The 24,899-nt window shown below is 34.4% G+C and overlaps 1 protein-coding gene and 1 non-coding gene across 4 annotated transcripts in view; both read left to right on the plus strand.

Moving 5' to 3' along the window:
• Positions 1 to 24,899, plus strand: part of PRKG1 (protein kinase cGMP-dependent 1) — a 1,130,349-nt gene that overhangs the window by 811,314 nt on the left and 294,136 nt on the right. The window lies entirely within an intron of this gene.
• On the plus strand, positions 22,074 to 22,147 carry TRNAI-GAU (transfer RNA isoleucine (anticodon GAU)). Its single transcript has one exon. It is a non-coding gene; the product is annotated as a tRNA-Ile (tRNA).

A 24,899-nucleotide genomic window follows, 5' to 3' on the forward strand; every position in this document is an offset into this window, starting at 1 on the left:
ATACTAGATTTTGGAACCATTCTGATTGGCTCCATAAGCTGTGCTGAACAGTAAGAAGTTGGCTTTGATGCATCAGTAAGAAACCCTCTCTCAGTATGTAATTGGCGAATCTACATCAAATAGATAATAGGCCTAGAAAGTGTGCAATGGAAAATATTCAGAGTAAATTAACTGTCTTTATACCAGATAACTTTCATACAACTAGTCTAAATTATTTTTCTTGATGATCAAAAACACAAAAAACTTTATCCTATACCATTGGACTATATAGTCATCCTTCTTTAAGCTATCTAATTCTTGTGGTCCTCTTTGAAGCTACCCACTGTCTAATTTTGTTACTCTCCAAAGCCATCACCAGAAAGGAAATGTCCAGTTTCTATTGAAGAATTTATTTCTGTCACATGTTATTTTCCTTTTTTCGCATAGTGGCCGCCTGCTTGGTGAATTCCAAACGAGCTTCAGTCCAAGTGGCTGTCTTTCATAATTAATTTTTGTCAAAGGGAAAAAAAAAAGTAATATAAGCAGACACACACACACATGCGGTGACAAAACAAAGTGCTTGAGTCACTTATTTAAGAAACAATCTCTGCAAACAGAATTGGGGTGTCTAATCATATTATCACAGATTTGCCCAGGCAGAAGCAGCATTACTGACTTTTCTCTAATGGCTCAATGAGTCCAGGGCCTGTGGGTTTTGTTGTTTTTGTTGCCCCCTAAATACGTCAGTTGATATCAAAACAGAATAGCCAGGGGCTAGAATGAAAGCAGCATCAACATCTATTTGTTTGTAAAATAAAGAAAAATTGCTTTTGGCTATAACCAACTTTATGTGGGCTTTTACGACATTATCTGGGCTTTTTAAAAATAACAGAAATGCGGACTAAGATTTTTTAAAACTTTTTATTCTTTATTTAATCTTCTTTTGTGTGTGTGCTTTGATGTCTAACTGAGACTTGTGTCAAATAGGCCAGGTGAGTGCAAGGTTGACTCAAGGAGGCCCAGTACATGTGAATCACCCTGAGATGAATATGAGTTGCTGGCCTCAGATATCTTGGGAAACAGATATATATATACACACACACACACAATAATGATTCATAGCCATATCTGAGAAGTTGTGGAAGAGGCCCAAAGTGCTTAAGAGCCTGAGGCAGAGAGGAAGGAATTGTCTGCAGACAGGAAAACTACCATGAATCACTTTCTCAGAGGTTTCTTTCTTTACTTGAATTTCGTAAATCTACATCTCTCTCAGTGTGATCAACCCCAATTGAGTTGTTGGACCTATGTGTCCGTGCCTTTAAATGTACCTTCCTTGATAGGAAACAAAAGTCCTGTTTATAGAATAATATTGGTATTTGTCTATGACCATCTGGAGCTTATCTCTCCTCATGTTGGCATGAGAGTAGGTTTTTGAAGTTAAGTAAGGAAGCTGCAATTCCTCCTGGAAAACAGTGGAGTTGAATGCCATGTGTGGGCACCTGGGTTCCGAAATGCAAGGCAGGTTACTGAGAGGGAGGAATTTCAAAAATATGCTACCTGAATCCCACAAGGGGGCACCACAGTGAGTGGTGGAATTGTTGCCACTGCATAAGAACTCCCTGTGCAATTCCAGTAAGGAGCACTTTCATGGACTAAGATGTGAGTGACACTTCTGCAGTTGCAGAGTAGCTGCCTGCAACACCCATGGGCAATTTGCTTCAGGAAGTAAATGTTTTTGTTTTTTTCAGTCTTTGTCTTTTACATCAGAGAGGGATACCTCTTTTGTACAACTGCAACAAAAATATTACATTTGGTTTTTCAGAAAACATATTTTTGTTTGATATCATAAATTTAAATTATGATTTATATTTTACAAAGCACATTAATTCTTATAATTCCTTTAGGAAGTAGATAGGGAGTTACTAGTCCATTTTCCGTAAGTGGAGATGAGCTGCAATAAGATTAAGTAATGTGACTTAGTTGAAACTTATATTAAGTAATTGAGTTAGAGTTCAATTATCCCTAAGCTTGATAGTGTTTTGTCATCAAGGTCAGGGGGAAATCAGTCACTGTAGCAGGAACCACGACTACTGGATCTGCTCTGTCCTATCTCCTGAGATCTTTCCATTGAGTAATGGTTCTTCTCTAGTGGAATTGCCAGGTCCCCATTTTTCCATTGAAGTGTTGCTCCCTTTCTGGTTTTCTGGAAGCAATAAAGATTTTTAAACAAGAATTATGGAATAATCTGTGTATCCCAGAGAAAGATAAACTGGTAACTAATATAAAAGTTCTGTAATTTTTGGTATATGTTAATTCCTTAAAATCTCCTCTAAAAATGGTATCAACTCATTTCCTGAATTTAAAATACACAAGATATTCTAAATAAAACCTCACACTGATTTCCCATAAAAGGGAATGAGAGTGGTAAATTATGAGAAAAAGACCATGAATCTATGAGTTAGGAGACACAGCTTTTGCTTTTGGCTCGATGGCAACCAACCTCTGGGTTCATCAAGTCAAGGAATAAATATTGAGCATCTAGTAGATAAGAGATATTGTCTCTGATGCCTTTAGTAAGCTTCTACTAGAAGGAAAATGGACATTTAACAAATAATTATACAAATATTAATAGTTGATCCTTGAACAACACAGGGTTGAAATGCATGCGTTCCCTTATATACAGATTTTTTTCAATAAATACTGTAAATATATTTTCTCGTCCTTATGATTTTCTTAATGACATTTTCCTTTTTCTACACTACTTTATTGTAAAAATACAGTATATAATATAACATAAAAATATGTGTTAATCTACATGTTATCAGTTATTTGTCATCAATAAGACTTCTAGTCAACAGTAGGCTATTAGTAGTTAAGGTTTTGGGTAGTTAAAAGTTATATGTAGATTTTTGACTATACAGGGGTTGGCATCCCTAACCCTTGTGTTGTTCAAGGACCAACTGTATAATTATGATAAATGAAATAAAGAAAAAATAAAAGTTTTAAAGGAGTAAATGGCAAACAGCTGAATTAGTCTAGTGACTAATAAGACTAGGAAGACTTGTCTAGGTCTGTAACTGAGATCACAAGGATAAGTAGGAGTTTTTAGAGAAAAAAGAGACAGAGCATATGTGGGGATGAGTGGTTGGATGGGATTGCTGGGAGCAAGTTCCAGGCAGAGAGGGCAGCATGTGTGAAGACCCTGTGACCCTCAGTATATTTGAGGACTCAAAAGATTTGAGTGGCTGGTGCAACATGAATGAAGGGAGAGTGCTAAGAGTTAACATTAGTGACATTGGCAGGGGGAGATCAAACACAGCCTTATAGCTTGTTTCCCTTATCTATTGTAGCATAACAAACAACCCCATATCTTAGACACTTAAAACAACAATTTATTGTTTCTCATGATAATGTATTGGTTGGGCTCAGCTGGGTGGCTCTTCTGCTCTGTGTGTCATCTGGGTCGTTTTGCTACATTCAGCTGTGAGATCAGCTGGGATTCCACTCGTGTGTGGTTTCATCTGGAGGCTGGAATAGCTGGGAGCTGATTCTCTGCACATGGTCTCTCATAATTCACTAACATATCCTGAGTTTCTTAAAAGTTGGCTGGATTATAAGAGCATGGGAACTAAAGGCATCGGACCTTTTATGACCTAGCCCCAGAACTGACACAGCTGTTCTTTTGGTCAAGGTGATTCACAAGGCCATCCCAGATTCAAGGCAAAATAAACCCCATCTCTTTTTAGGAGTTGTGACAAGCCTATAGAGAGAAGGAGAAGGTTTTTTATAAAGAATCTTTGAAAACAGTGAACCACACAGAAAATATTAAGCATTTTGGAGTTGAGATTTTTTTTATTTTTTGTATGCCTAACATGCTTGAAATGCCTTACTTACTATGATCCTCATAGCAATGTAATAAAATATACAATATTATCATTACTTCTTCCTTAAGTCAGCTGGGTCCTAAAGCTGTTAAATGAGAGGGCTAGGCATCAAATGATGCCACTCTATGTTCTTGACCACTATGCTGCTATGTGATCATTTGGCTGACTCTCAATCTTAATTCCTTCATCTTTTCAATCATGACAGGATGTTCTATGAGGATGAATAAAAAGTGTTAGAATCATAATAGTTAAAGCCATCATACATAAGTTGAAGGCACAAACATTTCTACATTTGGGGAAATCTCATTATTGATCCACTTCCTGATGCATTTCAGAAAATGAATTAATTAATAATTTATGAACAAAGGAGTTCATTAGCTCTAACTTGCTAAACCCATCTGCCATTATTGTTATAAGTTGGGATTCCTGAAGTTTCCCTAGCCAAATAGAGACACATTACAGTTACATTAGAGGTTCTCTCCAACCAGTTACCCTTGCCAATTTCCTACTTATTTCTGGAAATCTCAGTCATGTCCCATGCGGCATCATAAATAAATCTTCCTACTACCACGTGGTGTTCGCCACTTTCTTTCTCCCCTACGGCAACATTGTTAGTTAGGTTTCCTTCCAAAACTTTCATGCATCTAAAACTTCATTGTGTGGTGCTGAAATGGTAAGATTGCCTTTAGTGTTTAATTCTGTTATAGATACTATCTTCTTTCCTGCCTGACATCCTGATAGCTTATAAGATTTCTAACAGAAGCTTCTGATCACACAGAGGAGGTGTTTATACCCCTAATTCCTCCCTCCCTAGGACAAATACAAATGGCTGATACTATGTCGTACTCAGAGTTCTGTCTTTCCCTCTGTTAACTAAGGTTTTGATATTGGTTTGAGTTTTTATAACTTCATCCTTACTTAGGATGAACTTTTTTTTTTTTTTCTCAGAAGGGTCATTAGTCCCTCATGCCAATAGAGTTATGAGAGCTATCCTACCAATCTTCCAGACATGGTTGGGCATGTATGAGTACTGGGATCTACAACACAAGTTAAGCTTGAGCTGGTGTCCTCAACATACCATCACATCAGGAACGTTTTCTGTAAATTCAAACAAAATTTTTATTCTGGCCTCATGTGACTTCACTGCAGTGTTGAGGTAATTATGACTAACCCCCATGGGTTAAGAAAGACACTTTTACTTATGAAAGGAAAGAAATTGCTGGGGTTACATCTGTATTATTAAACTATCATATTAACCAAACAACCACTTGATGGATTAATATTTTTACTTACCTCTGAGTTGTTAGACATTTAAAGGACAAACGTGTTTTCGCTGAAATTGGCAGCATGTTCCCACTGGCAGATTTGTGTGTCAAAATGTAATTGGTTGAGATAATAAATGTATTTTGAAAGGAAACTGTTGTGTTTATATAAGTTTTGATGTATTATGATGGCTGCTCCAGCTTCATAGTCTTTCTATTATTATCCTATTTGACCTTCTAGGTCAATGCCTTAAGACTGCCTTAAGACGGTCAGAGGAAATAAACAAAGTAAAGAATTGTGTGCTTCAATTATTAAGAAACTTCTTAGAAGAAAGACCATTTTAAACAGTAAGAGGTTTTCTTTGAAAAATTTCCTGAAACTCAAGTGTGTGTTTTTTTTTCATTTGTTTGATTTTTGGAAAAAAAGAAGGCAGCGTTTGCCACTTCCAAATATCATTCAAGTTAAGATGTTATGCAGAAAACAGATCAATGGCAGTGACAGTATTATTTGAGTGAGGGCTAGATTATTTTAAAAAGTTTGTTTTTAGAAGAGATAGTAACTATATTATCACTGAGATTATGTCTATGTCCTAAACTTCCCCAAGATGAAGTTTCTTAAAACAATAGCGATATATTGTTTTTCATGATACTCTGGATTGACTGGACTCAGTGAGCCAATCCTGTGCTCCACGTGGTATAGCTGAGGTCATGTGTATGGCTGGAACGTCTAATATGGCCTCATGTCCTCCAAAATCTCTGTAAAACTTCTGTTGTTATATAGTAACTAGGCTTCTTTACAGTTTGTTTTGTATATCTACTATACATCTGGCCCTATTACCAGGCCTATAAGTAGTCATCTCCTGAAAACATACCTTGTTTAACTCTCACTTTCTTTCAGCTTCATAATGACAAGCTCTGTAATCTTGGACAAGTTTCTTTTCATCTCCATAACTTACTTCTCTTATCTGAAAAATGGAAACGGTAATAATAGTGGCTTTACATGTAATTCAGTAATTTAATTTTTCACAATTGTGATGTTAATATATGTAAAGCACTTAAAATGAGTTAACACATGTAAAGAACAGAGAGCAGTGCCAGGCACATAACAATTCATAAGATAGTTGTTGTTATTACTAATGAGAAAAGTGAACTGAAGGGGGGGTGTGACTTGCCTACTCAGCTCTTTAATGGCAGATTGTTTTTAACCGTGCAGAATAACTTTGACTAATATGTATTTTCTTACAAAATCAAGTAAAGTTTCTGGGAAAATCCGGTGCATTTGCTTTTTTTAATAAATTCTCTGGAAACACTTTGCATGCAATTTACATGGATTGAAAGGATATGTTTTCCATTCTGAGTCCCTCTGGCTCCAATCCAATTACTGTGAGGGCCCTTCATAACTGGACACCTCCTCAAGTCTCCTTTAATTTCTCCCCTGTCAAATCCTACACTCCAGCCACATCAGATCACTTGCAGTTCTCACATTTAATGAGCTGTTTCACACCTCCGTGCCTTTATATACACGATTCCCAGTTTCTGGAATGTTCATATCCTATCATTTTATAGACTGGCTATTATCTGTACTTTCTTCTCCCTTATCTTAGTTATTTCCTACTTTTCTTCTGACAACTTCTTTCAACCAGAATCTGTGTGGGTACATTTTTTTTTTCTCTCACAAACCACATGACTGCTTATTTCATAAGACTTAATCACACTTTTAATTGTCTATGACTTATCCATCTCCACAATCTTTCTAAAGTGGAGGGCATGAAATGAGCTGTCTTCTTCTAAATTCTCAAAACCTACCATGGTACCATAAAGACTGTATCATCTCATGTACAGTTAATTCCCTGGGTAAGATTTCTTAATGCGTATTTTAAAGCCACAATTCTTCACAAAGGAAGGCAAAACCAAAAATTTGCTCTTTGACACTCTAAGTACTATCCATTTGTCAAGATTGCCATTATAAGCTGTGGTCTTTTTAAAACATTAGTTTTGGGTACTTAATCTAAGCCATTTAAGAATTCAACAAAAAGGGTTATTAGAATTTATACATGTACATTTTACTTTCACTAGATTTTTTTAAAAATAGATTTTTAGGGCCAGTGAATTCCTAATGCTTTTTATGTGAGATAGTTTGGGGGTCTTATGTCAATATGCTAATGTTGGATTATACTTCAGTAATTAAAGATACTAGTTGAAGTTCAAATCACAGTCTGAAGTCAGGGGAGGTTTGGCCACTAATGGCATGCCTTTTGCCAAAACACTGCTTAGTTGGGCCATAAAAAATCAAAGAGCTTTTTGACAACTACTGACAAGGTTAGGTTAGTCTAACTAAAGCAATACAGACTCTGTTTAAGAAAAAGTACAATGTCTTGTCTTCCAGCAAGCGATATTCTAAAATGTCAACCAAAAGTGTGACTTACTTCTGCCCAGACATTCACGACTCTCGCCATTTTGTAACCTTACATCTCAAACCACTGGGACTTTTTATAGGCTGATAATAGAAAAATCTTCACTTTTTGAAAGGGCCACTGGCTTTCTCTGTCCTCACCCTAGAGCAGAGGAAACATAATGCAGGGGGCATTATTATTTAACTTATATTTAACTTTCTGAGATCTGCTAGTTTAGCAATCTGAGATTTTGGCAAATAAATCCCAGGCACTTGTTGGTTGAGGTTTCCCACTGGAGCTCCACCTCTGGCTTTGAATCTAGGTTCTGCCACTCAGACCCAGGGAGGTGAAGTTATTTGCCAGAGGCCTTATGTCTTGTCTAATGTGGATTATGAGAGAATGTAAATAATTATTGAAAAATAAAATGTTAGTTCACATAAATATCTATTATCTCCATTTCACTGATGAGAAAAGAGACTAAAAAATAGTTAATTAGCTTATTCAAAGTCACATGTTTACTAAGCAATGTGGTTGGGACTTAAATTATTATAATAATGTGCTTAGCACATAATAAGCACTAATTAAGAAATTTATTGGTAATGTAGATACGCAATCATATCTTTTAAAATACCATTAAGCTTGATTTGAAGTGTAATACCATATTACATCCCTCTCACATTTATGACTGCAGTTAAAATAACAAACAAATTTTAATGATTGCACAAATATGTGAAGGCTGAGCTAAAATTATTAAGTGCTTAAAGATGGTGAAATATAATATTACTTTAATTACTATCATAAAGTAACTTGAAAGTGACATGATTTTTTTTCTCCATGTAATTGATTTTCTTTTTATGTTTCCTGCTGTGTTTGTTTATTACCTCTGGTCTTGATAGAAATTCATAGGGCCCTCCACTCAACATCCATTCTCACCTTCATATTAATCTGTCCTAATTTCTACATTTCCTATCCAAATCATTTCTTTGGATTATGACTTTTTTTCTCAGATACCAAAATGTGAATCTGAAAAAAATAAGACACGAATCCATCATCACTTACCAAAAAAATCACAGGATAAATTAATTTGTTAGCTTATGTAGTCCATTGCCTGACTGCAAAAATTTCCTACATGGTGTTTATTCAATTAGCCATATACTAAATTGAGGAAGTATTAATCAGTTTAGTACTAAGGTATGTTATTCAGGTCACCTGAAAATTAATATGTGTGATACTCGAAGGAACATACAGCACTGTATAAACGGTATTAACTTCTATTTTGGTAGTGTGGGTTGTTCTATGGATTAAATGAATAAAGTTTATAAAGCAGATAGTGGGATGCCTGGATCATAGTTAGTGCTGAATTGGTGTTAGTAATGGTTATTACTACTGTTAAAGTTAACTAAGAAACACAGTTGATATACAAGTGCTTGATAGGTAGAATTACCTCTATTATCACCATTAAAATTACTATTTTTATTAACGTAATACATTTCTCTGTGAGTTGACTAAAATTTCACAGGACTTAGAATCCCTAGTTGAGTTTAATTTGCAAAATCAAACCATTGTGTTTTGATAAATTTTCCCTTTTTCTTACAGACCACCATTGCCAGACATTTTGCTCACTTTTGTACAATGTAGTATGATCATATGAAGTTTATGTTTCTGTTTCCTGTGTTTGATTTCTTTGTATAATGAGTGACTAACAACTGAGTGTTTCTAGGCTAGTGCTAAGATATGGCTAGACCTGTATATCCAAGGCCCTGGGTGAGGCAGAGAACCTGATGGCAGAGATTTCTTCAAATCATGAGCCCCTGGCTGCAAACCCTACTCTTAACCATGTTATACATGAAGTCACTTCAAATATGAGTGACGCTAATTACTAATAGTAAGTAGTTACTGTGTGCATTCTCTGTGCTAAATCTTATGCTAAAAGGGATTTACATAGTTTAGATCATTTAATCCTAGTTTTACCATTTAATTCTAGGTAAGCTTTATAATTAAGGCAAACCTCTTAAACGTCAGGGATTTGATTCTTTCACTGATTCTTTTGAGCCTTAATAGTAAAACCAGTTTGTCAAGTTTTCCAAGAAATTGCTATAGTTTTGTTTTGTTTTATTTTTTTAAAGATTGATATGTGTTTCCTGCATTTTTATGCTTTCTAAAATGTCACTGTAAAATCGGAAAAGAAAATCGTTTGGTAAAGAATGGATTTGGAGTAATAGGATTAAATAAAACAAAAGGCAATTCCAGGAACAAGTACTTACTAATTTGTATTCAGAAATTATTTCCTAAGGGAAAAGGAAGTTTCATGTTTGAAAGATTCAAAATGATATTGGAGAGAATAATTTATATCAATGATTAGTATATAAAAATGCTCTACAGAGTGACCTTTGAATTCTGTTCTATCGTTAGATTATATACTTCTACACGAAAGTTTTTAATTATTACAAGTTAACATTCTCTGCATCTATATTTCCAAGTTGACATAGAAAAAATAGAAAAGATAAAAACAATTTGAACATTGAATAAGATCGTTGACCATGTAATCTGAATGATTTCATTCCTCATGTTTTATTAAAACAGTGACCTCAAGGGCAGATATTCTTGCATTGATTCTGAAAAGTCAAATCTTTTTTCTTGCAACAGATTTGATCATCTGTCATTTGCCAGGCATTAAACTGAGGGAATTGGACACTGTACCTGACTTCAAGATGCTACCCTGTTTCCCCAAAAATAAGACCTAACTGGACAATCAGCTCTAAGGTGTCTTTTGGAGCAAACATTAATATAAGATCCGGTATCATATTATATTATACCCAGTCTTATATTATAGTAAAATAAGACCAGGTCTTATATTAATTTTTGCTCCAAAAGATTCATTAGAGCTGATTGTCTGGCTAGGTCTTATTTTCGGGGAAACACGGTGATAGACTAGGACAGGGGTTGACAAACTTTCCCTTAAAGGGCCAAGTAGTAAATACTCAAGGCTTGCAGGCCATACTGTCCCTATTGCAACTACTCAACTCTGCCATTGTATTGTGGAAGCAGCCACAAACAATACTTGAACCAGTGAGCATGGCTGACCTCCATTAAAATTTGATTTACAAAAATAGATAATGAGCCATTGGGTCACAGTTTGCCGATCCTAGGGTGAGGCGTATAAATAAACTGACAGTAAAAATCCAATAATAATTATGCCAGAGGTAGACACAGACTAATTCAGGAGCACAGAGGAAAGGCATCTGGACTTCCTGCTTTTTTGGATTTGTCTGTGCAGAGTCTACAGTGAGTGGAGAGAAGGAGGAAGGAAACTTGGGAGATTATCAATCAAGACTTCTTAGGAAATATATGGCTGAATTTCATCTTAAAAATATGGAGCAATTAACAAAGAGACCATTGTAAAACATATTCGATGTTAATCAGAGGAACTATTGTGAATTTTGTCACCTTAATATAAGCCAATGATTCCAAACTATGTAGCATGAAACTCTAGTTCCTCAATAAATTAATAGATAATCCTGAATTAATAGATTACCTGGGTAAATAAATTTGGAAAATACTATTTTTTTTTCCTTTCCAGTTAGCTTTCTAAATGTTTTTGTTTGTTTGTTTGTTTGTTTTTGTTTTGTTTTCAAAATAAAGACTCTGGTAAGTCCTGTAGTAAAGAAAATTTTAAAATTTCTACAATTCAGAATTATCTTCTTTGTTTATGGAACACTGCTTTTGGTATGGAATGCCTATTAATGTATTCAAGAAAAAAAACAACATGTTTTGAATAGCGTGGCTTTGGAAACAGCTATAAACCAAGGATGGATAGTCCTAGATGCCGTTTGTCTGTCTAGGTGTAGGAAAAAATTTCCTGAGACACTTTAAACAGATGGCTTTTCACTGTTCAAGTTACTGGGCAACAGGTATCCAGCCAGCACACGATGGAAGTTGAAGCAAGTTACCAGGGGTTTTGAGGTTTCACGCAGAAAAAGTAGCAAACTCACTTGGTGAATTGGGAAAATTATGAAATTATAGAGTGATAGTTCTAAATCTTGGGCAGTATCACCCCTGCAGGTAGTTAGCTTATCACAATGGCCAGGAATATTGCTGGCATTTCATGGGTAGGAATTAGAGATTCTAAACACTCTGCAGTACATAGGACATCCATGCACAGTGATGGTGTATCCTGCCCAGATTCCAGTGGCACCTTGTGGACAAACAAACAGTACTGTAGAAAAGACTTAGCCTATGGGGTCAGGTGACCACACCTCCCAAGGGTCAAAAGATTGGGTAGAAAATCTGGACAGAATCTTTTAGGCTGATTATCATTAATGCAGAATTAAATATTTAAAATTTAATGTACTAAGGGGAAATGGATAAAAAAAAACCAAAACAAAAACAAAAACGGTACTTAGCTGTGATGAGGCAACACGAATTAACACCAGATCCCTCTGCATGATATGGTTCTCTCATCACGTGTGTCGTTTTATAGCAGAAGTGGAAAATGGTGAAGGGGCTGGCAGAAAGGGGGGGGGTGTAGCTAAATTATTGTGGAAAAGTTAGATAGCTGACGGAAAAGAATGGGGTGTAGACTTGAAAAGAAAACCCTAAATCGGAAGCCTTGTAAATGGTACCTCACTGAATGGAGATGGAGCCAGGATGTGACTCTGCTGGGGGTGGCTTCTCATTTGTAGTGCAGTTCAAGAGAGCTCAGGGGCTGTCAGAAAATGTTGTAAGGAAAGGTGGGGAAAACAGAGGCCTTGAGGAGAAGCAGCTGGAGGCGTTGATCTGTTTTTTTTTTTCCTTTATCTCATGTGCTTCCATTCAGGAAAAGATCCCGAGAACTCACTGTACTAGATCCTCTTAAACCGAGGTTTCCCTTAATCCTAATCAATTTTAACTTATATAGTTATGATGTGTTTAAAGATAAATGTCTTTTAAATAAAGTTGTAATATTGAAAAAAAACCTCATTTTTCTAGTTTTAACAATCAGATGCAATTTGTTTGATGCCTTAAAAACCCTTCCAGTTTCACTTTTTCTCAGAAATAGGTTATTGTAATATTTACAGAACAAAGATCAGGTGCAGTGCAATCTTCTGAATAAGCACCACATTAGATGCTATTAAGCATTTCAGAGGTAATTTAATAAAGTATGTCATTAGTGCCTCACATCCTCATGATCATTTTGACAGGAGCACCAGGGTAACCTTCGTTCTAATTTTGAAAGCAGCCCTTCAGTGGGTTTAAACAAAAAGCTACTGTAACTTTTTTTTTTTTTTTTTTTTTTAAGAAGACTCTGTCAGGCAATAATTTTCTTTTCTGAATTTTTCTTGAGTAGATAGCCTCAAGGAAACATTCATGTGATTCATGAAAAATAACAAGCAGAAGATCTTTGCACACACCAGGATTGCTGTAAATATGGCACATGTTTTTGAAATGTAAGAACCACTCCTTCCTCTGGGCCAATGCAGCCCCTACTAGGACAAAATGGGTGGCATGCAGAGAGTGGGTGGGCTGAGATTCAGCTCCCCCCGCCTTTGTATAGTGTGCACATTGCACAACCCCTATGCAATGTGCTTAGGTCAAAACCACTATTGCTTTATTGCATTTGGCTTTATTGAATGTATTCCTTTAATTTGCATGCTTTTGAGTACCTACTACATGGCACACTCTGTTAAGTATAGTATTGTACACGTTGAATTATATGTCTCTTTAACTGAGTGCCCACCCTATGGCAGCTTCTTTGCTAAGTGTTTCCTACTGACTGCTCACAACTGACCTATGAGCTCGATTTTGTTGTTTCCATTTCCCGGCTAAGGAGCTGAAACTTACTGGCTTTATTAACTTGCCCATAGTTACATAGCTAAGAAGTGGAGGCACTGGGGTTCCAAACCCTTTTTTTTCCCCTGATTCTATAGTCCCCACTCTTAGTTACTACATAGTAGGTGCTATTCAGGCTGGATGCCTACTTACCTATAGAGAGAAAGTTGTCAGGGACTTCTTCCCAGAAGAAGTTGTCCCTGAGGTGAGTCTTAATGAAATTTATACAAACATGTGGGAATTCAAAGACTGATTAAAACCACCATGAGGTATCACCTCTAACCTGTCAGCCAGAATAATGGCTATTAAAAAAAAAAGAAGAAGAAGAAGAAGGAGAACGAGCAGGAGCAGGAGAAGGAGCAGAAGAAGGAAGAAAACAAATGTTGGCGAGCATGTGGAGAAGTTGGAACATTGCACACTGTTGGAAGGGATGCATGATGATGAAGTTGCTATGGCAAACAGTATGGAGGTTCCTCAAAATTTAAAAAGAGAACGACCATAGAATACAGCAATTCCGTTTCTGCGTATTTATGCAAAATAATTGAAATCAGGATCTTGAGTAGATATTAGCACCCCCAGGTACATTGCAGCCCTATTCACAATACCAAGATGTAGAAACAACCTAAATATCCATCTACATATAATTGGAGAAAGAAACTGTGGTATATACTCATAAAATTTCAGTAAAACAAGATGAATTCTCTACAGATTTGCTGTATAATGTTGTACCTATAGTCAGCAGCAATGTATTTTGCACTTAAACATTTGTCAAAAGGGCAAATCTCAATTGTTCTTACCACATTAAAAATAAAATGTAAAAAATAAACCGATAATATAGCTTGAAAAGCTTATCTGCACTTTAGAAAATAAGCTTGAATATGTTTCAGTGTTAGTGATTATTTAAAATTAGCATATACCAACTGAAATTATTGGAGTAGCTTGTAAAACATACATTGAACAACATGGATGAAACTTTTGGATGCTATGCTAAGTGAATTAAGCCTGTCATGGAAAGATAAATACTATATGATGCCATTTATATGAGGTAGCTAGCATGTCTAAATTCATAGAGACAGAATGTGGAATGGTGGTTACAGGGACTGGAGGGAGAGGAAAATGAGACAGTATTGTTTTATTGGCATAGACTTTCAGTTTGGGAGCATGAGAAAGTTCTAGAGATGGATAGTGGTGATGATTGCCCAACAATAGGAATACATTTAATACCATTGAACTGTGCATTTATAAATGATTAAAATGATACATTTATGTTACATATATTTTATTAAAATTTAAAAAATACATTGAATTCTGGGAACCCATTCCATGACTTTTTGAATCAGAACTTCTAATGACTTTAAAGTTTGGAGACAACTAGCCTATGGCATTTTGACCAAAAATGTGTTGTAAGAGCTTGGTACTTGCTTTTGAAAATCTGGGTAATCTACAGAATTGAATAACATTAAAATCAAATTTGATAGTTTGTAGTTAGATAGTATAGCATAGTTTTAGAAGATAGTTTTTAGAAATTTTTAAAAGAATTTTTGTGTTTCAAGTAACTCGATCACTGATAATTTGTTTGATGGCTTCATTTGAAATTAAAGCAATTTCAAACGCAATTTCACTCATACTATTTCATGGCATTTGTTTAAAATTGCTCAGGCCAGAGTTAATATTGCTACAGCAGAAATACAAACACTGAAATTTACTATGGTGATGTGATTTTCCCACCTCTTACACATACTACCTGGAGTTAGGATGGTAAGAAAGATACGTAAGTGATGAGAATATAACTCTTGTCTAAATGAGAGTTGCAGGAATAATTGTTTCATAGATTTTTGCCTTTTTAAACATTGAAACAACTTCTACCATTATTAAATCATTTGAATTAGGATATATCACATGACTAAAGAGATGAGGGAGAATGTACTTGCAGAGTTTACCTGAGAAAAGGCATACAACGTAAGGTTTATGTAGGGAAAGGAAGTGTTTACAGCACTCAGTAAGGGCAGGAGAGGAATGGAAAACCAGGGAAGAGGACACTTGTACCATTCTTAGAGCCACCTGTCCCTGACCTCTTTGCTTTGGAAGGGCTATCCTCTAGTTTCTCCTGAGTATGCCCCTCCTCTTGGTGAGAAACTAAAAGGATGTGCCCTGATCCCTTCAATACCACGTGCAAAGACCAGGACCCTGGACTTTCCTGCCCGGTTGGCCCTGAGTTTGTTTATAGGGTCTGCACTGGCCTTCTCCCAGGTCCTTTCTTCCTGCCCTGCTATTTTTCCCACCTCTTTGTGTGAGTGTTGACCAAAAGGCAGCTGTGTCTGTGTGTGAGGATAGGATGGTTGTGGTGGATGGCACATTGTTGCACAGAAGATCAAGGCGCTGCCAATGTTAGGGATGGATCTGGAGGACAGTTCTATTTCAAATGGAAATCATTTTCCCTATATTATCCCATTTTTCCTTTTCAAGACAGATTTGTAGGCTCTTTGCATTTCGTGATCTGAATTTTTGATCAATACTGGAAGCTTCCAGAAGATAAGACACCTCCAATGTATTCTCAAAGCCTAAATGCATTTAAAGGGATTCCAAAGGGTATCTGGAGTCAAAAGGAGAAAGAAGAGAACCTTGGAGATATTTCTCCAACAGTGGGTTTCTCTGCTTGGACTCACTAGGGAGGCTGACTGGAAGTACCAGGCTTCTGAGCTTGATCAAAGGTTTCATTCCTCCTCTGTGGTCACAAAAACTGAGAGCCATTGGATTTCAAGGGTTTTTTGTGACCTTTATAACAGGAAGATTAGAGACTTTATTCCCTACCTTGTGGGCATGACTTACCTCCTGGGTTGAGGTATGACCTTGGGGAAGAGCCAAACAATGAATATAATGAATCAATATCTTGCTGAAAAATAAGGCTTGATACTCCAAATCAAATATAATTTGATTTAAGAAAATGAAGAAATGGTTATTTCCAATATTCTTGAGTCTACACTGAGATCCATATCTGACATATTGAAAGTTGATTTTGATTACTGAGCATCTTAAACAGTAATAACATTTAGAACAACAACTGTGTATACTTGTGGTGGCTGCTAATGTTTATTGAAAGTTTACTGTGTCAGGCACCTTCTTAATGCTTCACATCTACTGTTTTGCTTATTTTCATCAAAACCCTACCTGCAAAACCCCCCTTTTTAAGCTAAAGAGGATGAGACTTACAGAGGTTAAATTATTTGCCAAAGGCATAGCTAATAATTAGTAGCAGAGAAAAATTCAACTTGATTCTCTTTCATTCTAAATCCCATATGCTTAATTAACTATACAGTCTTCCAGGACAAGGAATTTAAATTATATTAATTGGTGATAAAATTATACCTTATGTATCGATAATGGTTTGCTTTATCTAAAGTAGTCTTACATGCAAAATAAATTCTTGTTATTCTTATAACCTGATAGATAATAGGTAGCTATTGAAGAATTAGAGCCATTGTGTGATAATGACTGAATGTTACTCATAGAAAAAAAAAATCTGACAGTGATGTGTAAAGCAAATTGGGGTGGGAGACAACGAAGAAGGGGGCAAAGGAAGACCAGTTATAAGACTATTGCATAACAGACTGAACCAAGATCAATGCCAAATCATCCAATTAAGGGAGAAAAACATGTTGAGGGCAGACAGACAACCTGATGAGCTCATAAAGGGGAAAGATCAGATATCTGTAAGGTTAAGAAGGGTCCTTACTTTAATCTTTCATCAATAGAAATTGATTTCTTGGGTAAGCCAGAGATTTCTGCTTTTATTTAATTGGAATGAGCTGTAGGAAGCTACTAGCATAGAGATAAACAATACCTGTCAGTATTCTTGGCATTAAACTTGATACAGAGCTGATTTCTTATGACAAAATAAAAAGTCTGCTGTTCTCCAAAAGTTACCCAAAGATAATTAATGTAACTCTGTATGCTCTGCTGTAGGTAGAGGACATTGTTGAACTATTACTATTTCAATACTTATGTTTATTCAAGAGATAACTTGCTTTATACATACCTGGTTACATCTGATACTCTTTGGTTATTGTAAAAAAACACTAAAACTTTCTGAAAAAAATCAAATGCTTTGCTACTAAGTAGATTATAAAAATATTGCTTTTTCTGTATAAAAACAAAACTGTTTTATGTAAGTTCTTTAACAACTGCAGAGAGTTGTCATTGTCTCCCCTCTTTCTCTCTTATCCACATGAGGTGGACAAGAAAATTACTACCAGGAAATCATGCTGCTTCTACTTTTAAAATATAGCAGAGCTTAACTGCTTCTCACCACCTCCATTGCTTCCACCCTTTCTGAACTCTATTATTGCTCATGCAGTTGGCTCTACCTGGTCTACCAGCTTCTACTCTTGTCCCCTTGCAGTTTATTATCTATAGAGCTGACAGAGGAATGTCTTTAATGTGTAGTAAGTAAGACCATGTCACACCTCGCCTTCACATTTCACTCAGATTAAAGCTAAATCCTTAGAATGGTCTACTAGCCCCTTTGTGATCTGACCCCTCCCCCTCCACTCTCTTCCAACTCACTGAACTCTAGACACCCTAAGCACTTTGCTGCTTCTGGAATCCACTTAGCATTTAAAATCCTTTGCCCTCCTTACCTCTGCCTGGTTGCTCTTTCTTAGATCTCCAGTTAACTATCTCCTTCACCATTCTCAGATATTTGCTAAAATCACACATTCTCAATGAGGAGATCCTGGTCCTATTTAATATTTCAACCTACTCCTCCTCCCATTGTAAACCCTATTACCCTGTTTGACTTTTTATAATGTAAAATTCTATTGTCTTTATTTAACATACCATAATATATATATATATATATATATATATATAATATATATCATTTATGTTTATTCTTTTAAAACATATTTTTCTAATCAATATGCAAGAATCTTTGCCACCTACAATAAGTTATGGCACATAGTAGGCACTCAATAAGTTTTAATAAATAAACAAGTAAATTAGTTAAATTATAATATTTTATCAACAATATAGAACTTTTTTCTTTTTAGACCCATTAAGATACATTTTATCTAGTCATAACCATAATTGTGCATTTCATATTTTTTGGTATTGTAAAGATACATTTACAATGTAGAAAAAAATTGAAAATATGAAAAAATAGAAAGGAAAAAGAAGACTAATAGTAATTGAACCTAACACAATCCTTGTCAACCTGACATTTTCCTGCAAAGATTCTCTGTTCATAATTGTAACGGTCTTTAATAAAAACATGATTATCGTATGCTATACATCATTTGTATTATCCTTTCCTTGTAATATTATCTTGTAAGTATTCCATGTTTTATATCCTTTTCATCAATGTTACTTTTAATCAGTGTATGTCAGGGGTTCTCTGATTTATGTGGGTTATGTCTATTGATACTGCCTGTATTAAGAGTTAAAAATGATAATATCTTAAAATATTTATTTCCTAATTCATTTAAAAACATCAAAAATAAACCAAGCACATGTTAACCTAAAGAGCCTATTTTGTTTTTAACTTTTTATTTATATTTAAGTGTGTTTTTCCAGGACCCATCAGTTCCAAGTCAAGTAGTTGTTTCCATCTAGTTGTGGAGGGTGCAGCTCACAGTGGCCCATGTGAGGATTCAATGGACAACTTGTTGTTAAGAGCACCGCACTCTAACTAACTGAGCTAACCGGCCATCCCCGAGCCTATTTTTAATGAAAATAACTATTTTACAAAAAAAAAAGTTAGTGAAAAGAGAAGCTTGAGTTTATATTTTTCAAAATCTGTCAATATCCAGCTTAGTAGAAAACAACAAATTCTCATATCTGATTCTGCATTCTGCATTCCATTTTTTGAATTTCTGTTGTTTTTGTTGAAGTATATGAAAAAATCAGGCCACTAGGGAGGATTATGCTAATGGCATTTTCAGATAATTGTGGAAATTATTTGATACTATCCCCAAACCAAAAAATGGTAATTTATTAAAGCTTAGTTGCAACACGGCATCAGAAACCACATCCATGAAATTTTTTCGTACTTCATTACATTAAAATCCATTGATCCATCTTTTACTTTGAATAGATCTTTCCCCATACATGATTTTATAACATCCTGCATTGGTCATCTGGAAAATATTGGTTTACTGAATTATACAGAATTTCCAATATTAAAAAAACACACCTCTCATTTGTTAATATCAAATATCACCAGTAATCTCATCAGAAAGTCTTCAAGTATTGAAAGTCTTTTAAGCCCACAAGAGCAGACAAAAGTTTTCTGAAGTTTTAATTTTCATTCAGAAGTTTGAATTATATTATTGGCAACAAATACTGTCTGTTGTTTTCCTCAAAGTGACAGGCTCATTTTGTCTTTTTCAAAAAGTTGTCTACCAGATACTTAAGTCTGAATAACCGAAGTTTGTTGGTCATTGCCAAGTAAAAATGATGTTCCATGAAAAAAGTAGCTAATGCAGCTTGCAACTCCAACAATTACACAAGTCATTTTCCTTGAGACAATCATCATAATTCAATATTGCAGCAGAAGTGCTTTCTCTTTACTTGCCATTTGTCACATGATATTAAAATGATCCACACATGAAGTTTAAATTTTAATAAAATTAATAACTTTTACTGTTTCACTAAAATAATCTTAAATTGCAACTGGCATTTTATTTTGTTTCTTTTTTTTTTTTCTATATGTGGTGAAAAAATATAATGACAACTAGGACAATTTGGTGTTACTGCCGTAAGATGTGCTGAGGGGTCACCATTGCTTTTGCACCATCAGTACAAATGTTAACATAGTTATTCCAGGATAAGCTATAAAATTTTAAAAGTTATTGCACACTTACTAGTTCAGTACCACTTGTGTCTGCTGCCAAGCATTCATATAAAAGATCTCATTTGATGATTAGTTGGTTCTGATACAAGATGAATAACAAGCAAAACAAGTTAAACCATGGCTATAGAATGATTCATTTGTAAGGCAAAAGTACAATTCTACAGGCAAAATCTTAACTCGTCTTTGTGTTTGCAGCTTAATTTTTAATTCAGTAAGGTGCTATGTCATTGGCAAGAGGCAGTGCAATTATTTATTTTCCTGACTTCATCAAGCAGGCATTCAGCAACGTGAAGCCTGGAGGGCTTTGTTAATCGCTCAGCTATCCTGTGGGCTTCTGCAGTCATTGCAGTATGGAAATTCACCCTGTAAGATGCTCCACTTACTTTTATATTTCTAATTTGAAAAGCTTTACCAAACATTTTTTTGGCTTTTAAAAACTTCATTATGTCTACACTTAAAAACTCAATATACTTTTCTTAAAATTTTGAAAAATTAGGATCAAAATGCTATTAACAACTGACATGATATTATTTTTAAAATGTTCTGTTACATAAGACAATAAGGTAAATTATCATCTGTAATGCTGAGGCAAAGATATATTTGGGTCATATTTTTATTTCTTATTTCCAGTGTCTGTAAATTACTTTGGACTAGATTTACTCAGTCCATGATTCAGTTAATTTCTGATGTGTCCTTTTTTATATTTTTCAGCGTCTTTAGACTTAGAAATTGGCAGCTGTGGCTTGAGAATATGAATCTTCCAATCTTATTTAAAAATAAGAATTGTATAATAAACTTTCTTTTATTAAATTCTTAATATTAACAATTATTACAAAATTCTAAAATTATAAATTTTAGATAAAATTTAAAAAGTTACAAATGTTTTTGAAAAATGTATAAAACTATTATTGCAACACAAAATATCCATATATATTTGCTTTTTATTGTTTTCCACTTAGGAAGAGGGAAAACTTCAGAATTTCAAAAAATGATTTATTAGATGATAATAAATTTATGGAGATTAAATTTATTTATAAATTTATAAATTTATTTATGTCTATTAAATTTATAGCAGGCACATGACAACTAACTAGTAATAGTACATAGAAGTACTGAAAAAACACTGAGTTAATTTCTGTAACTAGCATGCATATCATAAACCTACTTCTACTACCTTAAAAAAATTCTAGAAAACATCAGGATCATACAAGCATGCACCTATTAACCATCAAAATAATGATGTCATCATATAGCCTCTGGAGAATTCTATGGTACACATGTAAAAGAACAGTGAAGAAGGCAAATTGCAACTTACACTATTTGTTTTGACTTTGAGGACCCCCTTGAAAGGGTCTTGGGAAATCCTGGGCTCCCAGACCGCATTTGAGTACTGCTGCTGTATGTTTTTATGTTAAAAAAAAAAATGTAAGAGGCCCTTTTTTTTTTTTTTTTTTTTTAAGACACATGGATGTAATAAAATTCTTTGTACTTAGATCCCTTCCCTCACTGTTAGTTATTTTCGATAGTAGATTACCAGAAATAAAATCACTAAGACCAATTCAGAATGAGGGACATCCAATAAGACAATTGTCCTAGTCTGTTCAAAAAGTTAATGTAATAATGGGGGTAAGGTAGGAGGATTGTTATAGGATAAGAAACCAGAGAAACATAATAGCTAAAAGAGGTGTATGGATTTTTATGGATCCTGGTTTGAAAAGAAAAAAAAAATGACAATGAAATTTTTGAACAATTTGTAATATTTGAATATGGAATAGATATTAGATGACATTAGGGAATTGTAGTTAATTTTTCTTATGTATGATAATGGTACTATAGTTATTTATTTAGGAACATGTTCTTATTTTTTAGGATATATATACTAAAGTATTAAGGGCGTGGCTGGTTAGCTCAGTTGGTTAGAGTGTGGTGCTGATAACACCAAGGTTGCTGGTTCAATCCCTGCATGGGCCAGTGTGAGCTGCACCCTCCTTAAAAAAACAAAAAGTATTAGGGGTGAATTTTGATGATATCTGCAGTTTACTTTAAAAATTTCATCAAAAATTATAAAATCTATCTATACACATACAGAAAAATAAATGGGTTGAAGGTAGAGATAGAGCAAAGATGGCACAATGTTAACAGCTGCAAATCTAGGTGGTGGGAATACAGGTGATTCTTGGACTATTCTTTCAGCCTTTCAATTTATTTGATACTGTTTTTCACAGCAAAAAGTTGGTTAATAAATGAGTTACTAAATCAATGTTATTAACATTAATAATTCATTTCTAAATGATTATCAAAAACTATAGTACTGTTTTGAAAGTTACATGTGGCATTTCTGAGTACTTTTACTGTAAAGTGTGTTACTGAGTAAGTGATTAGCTCCACAGTCATTCAGGTGGAAAATGACTTCACCCATACTGAGTCGTGTGACCTCAGGCAAACTCTCAATATCCCAGTTGTCTTATCTGTAAAATGGGTGACAGTAACAACAGTATTTGATAAAGTTATTATAAAAATAAAATTTATATTATCTATGAAACCCTTAGTCCAGTACCTAGCAAATAGAAACCACTCAAATCTCATCTTTTAGTATTGTCCATTCAAATTCCAACTCCTTACTTCTTTCAATTAGAAAATCCAATGGAAATACTCCACACGTTAAATCATCTCTATTATATTACTTTCAAGTGCATTCTGTAATTTCAGGCCTATTGCAAGTCCTTAGGGAACCAAATGTTTTAATAGATCTGTAAGAATTACTTATAATTAGCATGTAAATTATCATAAATAATTTTTTAACATAAGTGAAAATATTCTTCTTTACTGTTTAAACATTTTATGGAAGTTTGTCCTTATAATTATTTTGCCTTAAGTTTTCTAAATCATAGATGATTTCATCTTGAGTTATCAGATATGAAAAACTACACTAATGTTTTTTGATGTTTCTGGAAAAATTGAACCAAGATGTTTCATGGTTAGAATTTCAAAGTATAAAAATCCTTAATTCTTTTGTTCTTGGTGTTCAAGCTATCAGTGGACCAATAATTCTTAGAAAGCAGATTAATTACATGGGCGAACTTATCTAACTGTTTAGAGAGATAGAGATCTTAGGATTTTAAAGGTGACTACAAAATTGTTTTCAGAATAATTTATGAAAGCAAAGCCTCTTATTTTTCTGCTAATTAATTTCCATTTTTTTAAAAATCTACAAGCTTCAGTTGTTACTAATAATTTTTAGAATGTTTCTTAAAAATCATCCTGAATTCTTATTGGTAGTAAATGCTGCTGAATATTTTGAGGCATTTAAAATTGTAAAAAAAAAAATAAAAAACATAATATATATACACAATGGAATATTATCAGGGATGGGAAAGAAGGAAACCTGCTCTTTGCAACAATATGGATGGACCTTGAGGGAATTACACCAAGTGAAATAAACCAGACAGAGAAAGACAACACTGCATGGTATCACTTATATATGGAATTTAATAAAAACCTAAACTCATAGAAATGTAGAGTAGAAAATTGGTCACTGGGTTGAGGCGCAGGGAGTCTGGTAAAAGGGTACAAACTTTGAGCTATAAGATAAATAATGTCGGAGGATCTAATGTATACGGTGGCACTTACAGTTGATAACATTGTATTGTATGATTGAAATTTGCTAAGAGAGTAGAACTTGAATGTTCTCACACACACAAAAAGATAAATATGTGACGTAAAAGATGTTATTAACTAGATTAACTACATGGGAGGAGTCTTTTCACAGAATATACATATATCAAATCATCGCAGTGTACACTTTAAATAGCTTACGATTTTGTCAATCACAACTCAATAAAGCTGAAAAAAAATAAGTAAAATTGTAAAAGATAATGTATTTAAAATGCCCTTCTAAAACTTAATGTTTTTGTTTTCATTTAGTGTTATGTGGTCAAGCAAATATTAAATTTTTTCTCATGGATAAGAACTGTCGTGAAAATGAAAGTGTTATAATATGACTTGATATAGACATAACACAGACGTAATAGGCCTGTCAAAAGAGGGGGCCAATTACAATAACATGAGAAAAACTCAGTTGTAGTTTGCGTTTCCATAAATACCCACTGGGACAGAAACAGTCTAATTATTCTTACATCTCTGATAAACTGAAAAACAGCTCATTAAAAGAACAAGGAAGGGTTTCATTTTTCAACCTCCATACCTTCTGGAAACAGCTTCCTCTATCTTCCTCTCTTTCTGTGATATGTTCTATCCAGATGCTGAAATAGGCTGCCTTCTGGACATTAAAACCCACACGGCTCAGACCACACCAGTAAATCTGGTGGAACAGATGGTCCTGGGTGAGTTGTTATACCTCTGCATAAAACTTTGGGATTTTATCAATAGCCTTTATACTAAGTAATGGGAATCAGCATGACAGACAAATTAACAATAAAACTTTCATGCTTGTATCCAAATGATATGTTATGGTTTCTTTCATTGTATCATTCTAAACAAGTCAAAACTATTGATAGTATACATATAAATGTATCTGCACTCATTTATATAGTCTTTTCTCTATTCAAGCATTGATGTAGGGTTAAATGAGAATTTAGTTCCACATTCCAGTTAGATTTTCCAGTGGAATTTCAAGAATTATGTATCAATGACTATTTTTTTTTCAATCATTACTATTTCACATATAAAATAAGTTTTGTTGCTTCATGTATTCAATATCATT

This window comes from Rhinolophus sinicus, linkage group LG07 (assembly GCF_036562045.2).
Source record: "Rhinolophus sinicus isolate RSC01 linkage group LG07, ASM3656204v1, whole genome shotgun sequence".
NCBI lineage: Eukaryota > Metazoa > Chordata > Mammalia > Chiroptera > Rhinolophidae > Rhinolophus > Rhinolophus sinicus.